At 31.6% G+C, this 11,418-nt stretch overlaps 1 pseudogene; it reads left to right on the top strand.

Annotated features, from left to right (window-relative positions):
• The first annotated feature begins 9,558 nt into the window (after positions 1 to 9,558).
• Positions 9,559 to 11,030, top strand: LOC107148894 (annotated as a pseudogene).
• The last annotated feature ends 388 nt before the right edge of the window (positions 11,031 to 11,418 follow it).

Below are 11,418 nucleotides of genomic sequence, written 5' to 3'. Positions count from 1 at the left end.
GGGATAGTAGAGGATAGGAAAGGCAGCAGAACACAACAGACACTAGTATGGCAATATGTAAATCAATGGATGTGTAACTGATGTGATTCTGCAATCTGTATATGGGGTAAAAATGGGAGCTCATAACCCACTTGAATCAAAGTGTGAAATATGATATATCAAGAACTATGTAATGTTTTGAACAACCAACAATAAAAAATTATAAAAAAACTGTATGTAATTGTACGAATTTTCATGCATATTTTGTCTTACATATTTGAATTTTATATGGATAGAAATTAATACATTTACATAAATGTATTGGTAACTCATCAAAACCCATCCCTGATATAGAAATATTTATACCACCAACAACACGCCCTTCCACATTTCAAAAAATAAACATTTCTATATGTTTCTGCACATTTTTACAAATGTGTTTTCTCATGACTATTCACTATTTCTGATATATACATTCTTTCCCTAGCCCTACCGTAGTAACCTCAAATGGAATACACTCAGAACCTAACTCCTACACCTAATGTTCATGTAGTATAAAATGTACGTATTTGTATATATTTTTGTGCATATTTTGACTTACATATCTGCGTTTTATCTGGATAGTAATTAATACATTCATATATGTGCATTGGAAACTCATCAGAAACATCTCTGCTATTGAAATATGTATAAGTGTTTATACCAGTAACACCATGCCTTTCCACATTTCAAAATAAGAACTTTCCTTTATAATTTTTGCATATTTTCACATGTGCTTTCTCATAAATATTCATGATTCCTAAAACAAATGTTCATTCTATAACTGTAAGCATTTCTTGCCCTGAAATGGAATACTCCCAATAACCTAACTCCTATACACAAATGTCATGTACTATAAAACAGTATATAATTGTATGTATATTAATGCATATTTTGATTAATTTATTTTTTATCAGCATAGTGATTAATCATTCATATATATGCATTAGTAACTCAAAAGAAACCATCCTTGCTATTGAAATATATGTTTTTGCCACCAACACCACACCCTTCCACATTTCAAAATATGAACTTTCCTATAAAGCTTTTTATATATTTTCACATGTGCAAACTCATGAATATTCATGATTTCTGTAATATATGTTCATTCCCTAAACCTAACCATAGCAACCTCAAATGGAATATACCCAGGAACTTAAATTATATATCTAAATATCATGTTGCCCAAAAGTGTATCCAATTTTATGTATTTTCAAGGATATTGTGAATTACAAATTGAGTTTTATCAGTATAGTAAATAATATATTATTTGGTATCAGACTCATCCCTGCTATTGAAATGTATCTATTTATGCCACCAACACCACACCCTTTACATTTCAAAAAATAAACTTTCCTATCCATTTTTGTACTTATTTTCAAAGGCACATACTCATGAATATTTATGATTTCTGATACATATGTTTGTTCTCTAACACTAACACCAGCCTGAAATGAAATGGAGTACTCCCAGTAAACAAACCCCTAAAATATGAACTTCATGTAGTATAAAATGTATGTAATTGTTTTTATTTTCATGCACATTAGGACTTATAACTTTGAGTTATATCTGGATAATAATTAATACATTCATATATATGCTTTGGTAATCCCTCAGAACCCATCCCTGCTATATCACCACTACACTCTTCCAAATTTCAAAAAAAATGAACTTTCCTAAATGTTTTTGTACATATATTCACATATGCATACTCATCAATATTTATGTTTATACCTTAATCCTAATCCTAGACTGAGCTGAAATGGAATACTCCTAGGAACCTAATTCCTATAACCTAAACCTCATGTTATATGAAATGTATCTAACTAAATGTATTTTCATGTGTATTTTGACTTATATGTTTGAGTTTTATTTGCATAGAAATTAATGCATTCATATATGGAAAATGGTAACTCATCACAACAAAACTATGCTCTTGAAATATAAGAATTTCTTCCACCAATACCACACCATTTCACATTTCAAAAAATAAACTTTCCTTTATGTTTTTGAACATATTTTACATATGCTTTCTCATGAATATTCATGATTCATTATACATATATGTATATTTGTTCCCCTAACCCTACCTCTTGCCCAGGCTGATATGGAATACTCCTGGAACATAACTCCTATACCTATATTTCATGTAGTATAAAACTGTATGTAATTGTATGTATTTTATGTGTATTTTGACTTACATATTGAGTTTTAACTGGATAGCAATTAATACTTTCATATATATGCATTGGTAACTCATCAGAACCCGTCCCTGCTATTGAAATGAATGTATCCATGCCACCAACACCACACCCTTCTACATTTAAAAACAAATTTCCTATGGTTTTGTACATATTGTCACATATGATTTCACATGAATATTCATGATTCCTGCTGTAGGTGTTCTTTCCATAACGCTAATCCTAGCCCAACAGAAAATAGGAAAATCTCAGGGACATAACTCCTATACCTAAATTTCATGGAATATAAAACTGTACGTAAGGCTGAAGTTGTGGCTCAGTGATAGAGTGCTTTCCTAGTATGTGTGAGGCACTGAATTTGATTCTCAGCACTGCATATAAATAAATAACAACAAAGGCCCACTTACAATTAAAGAAATTAAACTGTATGTAATTGTATGTATCTTCATGTGAATTTTGATTTATATATTTGAGTTTTATCTAGATTGCAATTAATACATTTATATATATATATATATATATATATATATATATATATGTATATGCATTAGTAACACATCAAAACACATCACTGATATTGAAATAGATGTATTTATTACACCAACACCATACCCTTCTACATTTCAATAAATGGACTTTCCTGTTTTTTAACATATTTTCACACGTATATTTTCATGAATATCCATGATTCCTAATATAGATGTTTGTTCCTAATCCTAACCCTAACCCAACTGAAATGGAATACTTCCAGAAACAAAATACCTATAATTAATCTTCATGTACTATAAAACAGTGTGTAAATATGTATTTTCATGCATATTTTGACTTACATCTTTTGAGTTTTATCTAGATAGTATTTAGTACATTCATATTTATTCTTTGGTAACTCATCAAAAACCTTCCCTACTATTGAAGGATACGTATTTATACTACAAAACCACATATTTACACCTTTGAAAAAATCAATTTTCCTACATTTTTGTACATATTTTCACATGTGGTTTCTCATAAATATTCATGATTCTTGATACATGTGTTCATTCCCTAACCAAACCCTAGCAAGACCTATAATGGAATACTACCAGGATCCTAACCTTTATAATTGAATTTCATGTAGTATAAAAAATTATGTAATTGTATGTATTTCCATGTGCATTTTGAGCTGCCTATTTAATTTTAGCCGGATTGTAATTAATAAAATCATATTTATGCATTGGTAACTCATCAGAATCAATACCTGCTATTAAAATGTATGTTTTTATGCCATCAACAACACACATTTCCACATTTCAAGAAATAAAATTCCCTATATGTTTTTTGTACATATTTTCACACATGCATTATCATGAATATTCACAATTCCCCATATATATGTTTATTCTGTAACACTAACCCTAGCCCTACCTCAAATGTAATACCAGCAGAAATATACCTCCTATACCTAAATTTCATTTAGAATAAAAGGATATGTGCACATATATATATATATATTTTCATGTGTATTTTGATTACATATTTGATTTTTATCTAGATAGTAATTAATGTGTTCATATGTAGGCATGAGTAACTCTTCAAAAAACCATCCCTTCTATTGAAATATGTGTATTTATGCCAAGACCACACCCTTCCTTATTACACAGAATGAGCTTTCCTATTTGTTATTTTACATTTTTTCACACCTCTGTTCTCATTAATATTTATGACATGACTCTTTACATATATATTAATTCCATAAACCTAACCAGAGCCTGAAATGAAATGGAATACTCCCAGGAACTTAAGCCATACCTAAACATCATGTAGTATAAACATGTATGTGAGTGTATGCATTTTCATGCATATTTTGACTTATATATTTTAGTTTTATCTGGATACTAATTAACATTCCTATATATGCATAGGTAACTCATCCAAACCCTTTCCTGCTATTACACAATATGTATGTAGAACAACAACACCATACCCTTCCACACTTCCAAAAATGAACTTTGCTATATGTTTCTGTACATATTTTTCTACATCTGTTCTCATGAATATTTGTTATTCTTGATATATATATTTGTACCATAACCCTAACCCTAGCTGGACCTGAAATGGAATACTCCCAGGAGCCTAACTCCTATGTCTAAATTTCATGTAGTATAAAAGTTTATGCAATTCTATGTACTTTAATGTGTATTATGATAAATATATTAGAGTTTTATCTGGTTAGTTATAATATATTCATAAACATGAATATATTAATTACTGACTCATAGGTAGTATATAATAGGTAACTCATTGGAATACATCCCTGATATTGACATATATGTATTTAAGCCCCCAACACCACAAACTTTCACATATCAAAAAATGAACATTATCATGTTTTTCTACATATTTTCACATGTGATTTCTCAAGAATATTAATGATTCCCGATATATATATGTTCAAACCTAACCCGAACCCTAGTCTAACCTGAAATGAAATATACTCTGGAGCCTAATACCTATATTAAACTCATGTACTATGGAACTGAATTTAAGTGTATGTATCTTCATGCATATTTTGACTTACATATTGAGTTTTATTTGGATAATAATCAATATATATATATNAACTGTATGTAATTGTATGTATTTTCATGTGTATTTTGATTTACATATGTGAGTTTTATCATTATAGTAGTTAAATCATTCATATATATATATGCATTGCTAACTCATTGGAAACCCATACCTGCTACATGAATTTATGAATATGCCTTAAGCATCACAGCATTCCACATTTCAAACTATGAACTTTCTCATATGTGATTATACATATTTTCACACTTGTATTCTCATAAATATTCATTATTCCTGATACATATGTTCTTTCCCGAACCCTAACCCTAGTCCGACCTGAAAAGAAATATTCCCAGGAATATAACTCCTATACTTTAGCTTCATGTAGTATAAAAATTTATATAAAAGTGTATGCATTTCCATGCATTTTTCTTACATATTTGAGTTTTATCTGGATAGTAATTAATACATTTATATCTATATAGATATAAATGGGTAACTCATCAAATCCATCTCTGCTATTGAATTATATGTATTCCAACACACCCTTCCACGTTTCAAAAAATGAACATTCCTACATTTTTGAACATATTTTCAAACATGCTTTCTCATAAATTTTGTGATTCCTGATACACACACACACACACACACATTTGTTTCTTTACCCTAATCTGAAATGGAATACTCCAATAATCCCCAGGAACCTAACCCCTATACCTAAACTTCAAGTACTGTAAAGATTTATGTAAAGCTTTGTATTTCATGCTTATTTTGACTTAATTATTTGAGTGTTATCTGGATATTAAGTAATGTGTTCATATATTTGCACTGGTAACTCATTCAGAACACATCCCTACTATTGAAATATGTATAATTAATCCTCCAATAACACACCCTTCCACATTTCAAAACATGAAGTTCCCTGTACATTTTTGTGCAAACTTTCACACTTCAGCCCTACATACAGTTTTATTTACATACAGTTTACTCCATGAAGTTTAGGTATAAGAGTTATGTCCCTGGGATTTTTCTATTTTCTGTTGGGCTAGGATTAATGTTATGGAAAGAAGACCTACAGCAGAAATCATGAATATTCATGAGAAATCATGTGTGACAATATGTACAAAACCATAGGAAATTTGGTTTTTTTGTACATGTAGAAGGGAATGGTGTTGGTAGCATGAATAAATTCATTTCAATAGCAGGGATGGGTTCTGATGAGTTACCAATGCATATATATGAATTGCTATCCAGTTAAAACTCAATATGTAAGTCAAAATACACATAAATACATAAAATTACATACAGTTTTATACTACATGAATTATAGGTATAGGAGTTATGTTCCAGGAGTATTCCATATCAGCCTGGGCAAGGGGTAGGGTTAGGGAACAAATATATATATATATATATATATATATATATAATAAACATGAATATTCATGAGAATGCAAATATGAAATATTTCCAAAAACATAAAGGAAAGTTTATTTTTTGAAATGTGAAATGGTGTGTTATTGGTGGAAGAAATACTTTTATTTCAAGAGCAGGGTTTGGTTGTAATGAATTACTATTTCCCATATATGAATGCATAAATTTCTATGCAGATGAAACTCTAACATGTAAGTCAAAATACATATGAAAATATATGTAGTTAGGTAAATTTCATATTACATGAGGTTTAGGTATAGGAGTAAGATTTATGTCATCATTTTTAGCTTTCACATATGAGTGATCATGAAGTATTTGCTTTTCTGAATACAGCAATTGTTTCTATAAAAATAATGTACTAATATGTTGGTTCAAATCTTAAAAGTCAGTGATAATTAAATAATATAGTATACTTTATAAGTAAAAAATCTAATTATTAGTCAGCAACTGGAAAAAAACTAGAGGGGTAAAAGACCAAAAAAATGGCTGCCCTAATACAGAAATAACTTGCTATATGAGCCCCCCGTATCTGTGAGCTTCACACCCACAAGTGCAACAAACAACAGAGAGAAAATATCCAGCCCTCAAAATAATTGTGTCTGTACTGAATGTGAATAAACTTTTTGTGATTATTTCCTAAACACTACAGCTTAACAAATATTTACATGCCGTTAACATTATATTAGGTATCATAAATAATCTAGAAATGATTTAAAATATTTGAGAAGATATACATTTGTTATATGCAAACACAACATACACCATTTTACATGACACATTTGTGCATCTGAAGATTTTAGTATTTGCAAGGGTCCTGGAACCCATCCCTCATGGATACTAAGGGAAAGGAAAAGAAAACAACACTGCTTTTCTATTTCAATAAATTTCACATATACAAAAAAATACAAATAAAAGGAATAAAATTTACACAAATACTTCAATAATGTTTGTTAAGGTTATAAACAAAAAGCAGAAATAAAATCAGAAGTTAAATCATCTAAAACTACTTACTCGTATTCATATGTGATTTTACAGTAATAGTAATAAAATATTGAAAATAAAACAATATGTTTGGAGTAAATAAGACAGCATACTAAACAAAGCTCTTCATAAAAGCATAAAACATTCTATTAGTAGTTTATAAGTCAAAGCAATCTAATTGATAACTTACTCCAGTTTTCAACAGTGAAATTAATATAAAGAGACACTATTTGATTTTCAGAAATAATCTGCAAATTAAATTCAATTCTGCTAACATCAAGGAGAATGCCTATGACAGTATTTCAGTCATAACTTCATAATAGCTTTCTGGTGACTGAGTATAACAGCACATTTATTCCACAAAGGATTAAGAAAATAAAGGGCAAATTCTCCTCAGAAAATCATTCATCTCTGATTTCCCCTCGTGAATCCCTCCGCACATCTAGACAGCATAAAGAAATGTGTGCAGTAAGAATCAATGTCTCCTAAATAGTTTTCCTTTTTGTCACTGATATCCAAAGTTATCTGAACAAAGAAGTATGAACAAAATATTCCAAACAATACTCCAAATAATACTATCAGTCAATCTGCAGGGTTTATCAGCTCTTTTTGGCAGATCCTAAAAGTTCATAGAGTCACAGAGTGTCAGAGCTCCTCAGAGTATGTACAAGTCTTTACAAGCTCTTAGGCTAACAGCTTTCAAGATTCCAAGATCCAAATGACGGAGAACATCCAGAGAACCTTGAGTTTTATATTAATTTTATATGTCTTTAAATCATTATAGGACAATAAAAAGCAGAAAGTAGTACGTGTGATGTTTTAACAATGACTTTCACAGAAATGCTCTCAGATCTTTGTTGTGCTAATTCATAAAACTACAACGTGGGGATTAAATGTACTTGACAGGAAATGTTGAGTGAACACACCATTTTTAGAATAGCATAGATTTTTTTTCTCCCAAAATTAAATCACCAAACTCCTTCCACATGTGAACATTAATATGCTCACAATGAGATAATCATTAATACCCATAGTTTTAAATAATCCCATCAATGACTTGACAACAATGTTTACAAGGAATTAAAATGTTAAATTATAAAGGTCCCCATTGTTATTAGTACAGGACCTCAAAAGATGAAAAGAAAAGCATTCATTTGATGAAAAAGTAAAGTTAATATGTAGTAAGGTAAGGAGTATGGAAAATACTTAGAGACATTCATGTGTATGTATATATATAGGCATAAGGTAATAAAAGTATGAATAAAAATTCAATCATTCATTTAGTAAGTATTTACTGGTGATTTCTCTTCAAACCACACACCATGCTAGGTAGATACCAACTACTTAACAACTAATGAAACAAACATGGTTATTCTCTTCTTGGAGTCTTTACTGTAAAGGAGACAGTGACAAATAGTAACATCATTACAATGTCACATAATTGGTGGTATGATATGGGATGCTTTGTTCCTATGGTAGCAATTGGGAAGTACTCCTAAACTGGACTTGGGAAGCTGAAGTAAAGCTGTCTAGGAGACATAAAGTCAAAGCAGATCACTGAAGTTCACATGAGTGTCAGGTAATTACTGATGGAGGATGGATTTTGAAATTGAAGAAATATGACATACCAAGATCTTAAGGCAAGAAAATATGACTTTTTTTTCCTTAAATTTGAAAGTATCATGGCCTAACTAAAACATAGGTGAGCCTAAATGGTAAAAACAAAATTGGAAGAATATGCAAGAGAAGCCAAGTCATGAAGGCCAGGAATCTATTAAGGCTGGGCATAAGTAAGGAAAGGAGAAGAGAAGAAAGCCTGTGATGGAGAGAATGGTTCAGTATGTGAGACAGCTATCACCTTTGGAGCTCCATCTATGTGGTAGGCAAGAGTAGGAGTTTGAATCAGTGACCTAGGTTCATGACACTGTGAATCTATGAACTTGTAGGATCTGCAAATAAAACCAAACTGTAAAGCAAAGAAATGACCTTAAGGACAGGAACTCGATTATTGAATGATCTCTTCATCATAAAATTGCAGATATGTCGATGTTTTTTGTGTTTGCAAAGGACCTGCCTCAAGAACACAAGTTTCATGAAAATATCCCCTAAATCAAAATCAAAATTAGAAAGGAAAGAGCTCAAATCACATTGTCATTATTGGAAACACAGATGTGAGCAAGTCTACCACTACTGGCCATCTGATCTACAAATGAGGCAGAATCAATAAAATAGCCATCAGAAATTTGAAATGGAAACTGCTAGGATGGGAAATTGATCCTTCAAATATGCCTAAGTGTTAATAAATTGAAAACTGAGCATCAGTGTGATGTCACTAACTCTAACTTGAAACCAGCAAGTGTTATGTGACTATCTATCATTGATGCCCCAGGACAGAGAGACTTTATCAAAGCATGGCTGTGCTATCCTGATTGTTACTGCTGTTACTGGTGAATTTGAAATAATATCTCCAAGAATAGGCAGAGACACTTAAGCAGATGCTTCTGTCTTATATACTAAATGTGAAACAACTACTAGTTAACATTAACAGAATGATTTCATCAAGCCAACCTATAGCCAAAAGAGACATCATTAACAAAAGAAGAAATTGTTAAGGAAGTTACCACCTACATTGAGAAAATTGTTCATGACCCTGACACAGTGGCACCTGTGCCAATTTCTAGTTGGAATAGGGACACATGCTGGAACCTAAGATGTCTTGGTTCAAGGAATACAAAGTCATCATTAAATATGGCAATACCTGTGGAACCACACTGCTTAGAGCTTTGGATTGCACCCTACCACCAGCAATCCCTTGCATCTGCATCTCCAGGGAGTCTACAAAATTGGTGATATTATTACTGCTTCTGTGGACTAAGTATATAACAGTATTCTCAAATATAGAATTGTGGACACTTTTGTTCCAGTCAACTCATAAATGAAGTAGTCTAATCAAATGCACTATGGAACTTTATAGTGAAACTCTTCCTGGAAATAATGTGGCCTTCAATATGCAGAATGTGTGTCAAAGATGTTCGTTGTGGTGGGGTTGCTGGTGGCAACAAAAGTAATACACCAACGGAAGCATCTGGCTTCCCTTAAACCAACCAGGCCAAATCAGTGCTGGCTATTCCCCTGTCTTGTATTATTACACAGCTCACATTACTTACAAGTTGGTGAGCAGAAAGAAAAGATGGCATGTTGTTCTGGTAAGAAACTAGAAGATCACTGTAAATTCCTAAAACTTGGTGATGCTTCTGAGACAGATACCACCACAGGGACAAAGAGCATTTGTACTTCTTAGCCTTGCATCATGGACTGACAGCAGACTGCAGGAGGCTTAGTGTGTGCCACCCTCAACTAGTATCAGCTCTGTATCATTGATGTTAGAGTGCCCTGTTTTCTTTTGAATATCTGCAGTAACTTATCAATAGTACCAGGTAAAATGCTTGAGTTGAGTATGCTTAATGCCAGTTGACATTCCCATCCATATAATTAAGCAAAAGAATGAGCTCTCTTCTTTGCTCAGGGAGTTAGCCTGATGTCTTCTTCTCAGAGTTGTATCTCCTTTCCAAAACAGAAGCTCCAATAAAAGCTTTGCCTGCATGTTTGCAGACCTAACTCAATTTCATTTCCATCATCATTGAGTCAAAAGATCCCAGTGTCTAGCATCACTACTATGGTTCATATGGTTCCTGGCAAACCCCTGTGTGTTGAGATATTTCTAACCATCCTGCTCTGAGTGGTTTTGCTATTCATGATATAAGACAGACAGTTGGTCTCTATGTCATCAAATTCATGGACAAGAAGTCTAATGGAGTTGGCAAGGTAACCATGTCTGCACAAAAAGTATAAAAGATTAAATTCATATTATCCCTAATACCTACCACTCAAGTCTTAATCAGTGACAGAGGAGCAGTCTTAGAATTGCTTGTCTCATATAAGTTTAATAGTAAGAGATTGATACAAATGATAACAATGCATTCTAAAATTTCCATAAAGAAAAGAGACTGTTTTGTGGACCATTTTTGATGTGTATGTGTGTGAACTGGAATGTGTGTATTTAATATGTCTTTGTTTGTGCAGCAGTATTGTTAGCAGTTTTTTTAAATCAGCAGTTTTAATGGAAACTACTTGACAAAAAAATCTGTTCCAGAATTTTGAGAGCTATTAAAATAAACTTTAATGAGAAAAAAATAAAGCTTTTGATCATAACAATCAATGTATTTAACCTAGGCAAGAT

This window comes from Marmota marmota, unplaced genomic scaffold, assembly GCF_001458135.2.
Source record: "Marmota marmota marmota unplaced genomic scaffold, marMar, whole genome shotgun sequence".
NCBI lineage: Eukaryota > Metazoa > Chordata > Mammalia > Rodentia > Sciuridae > Marmota > Marmota marmota.
The sequence above is the reverse complement of the archived record's forward strand: the minus strand, read 5'-3'. Positions and strand labels throughout refer to the sequence as shown.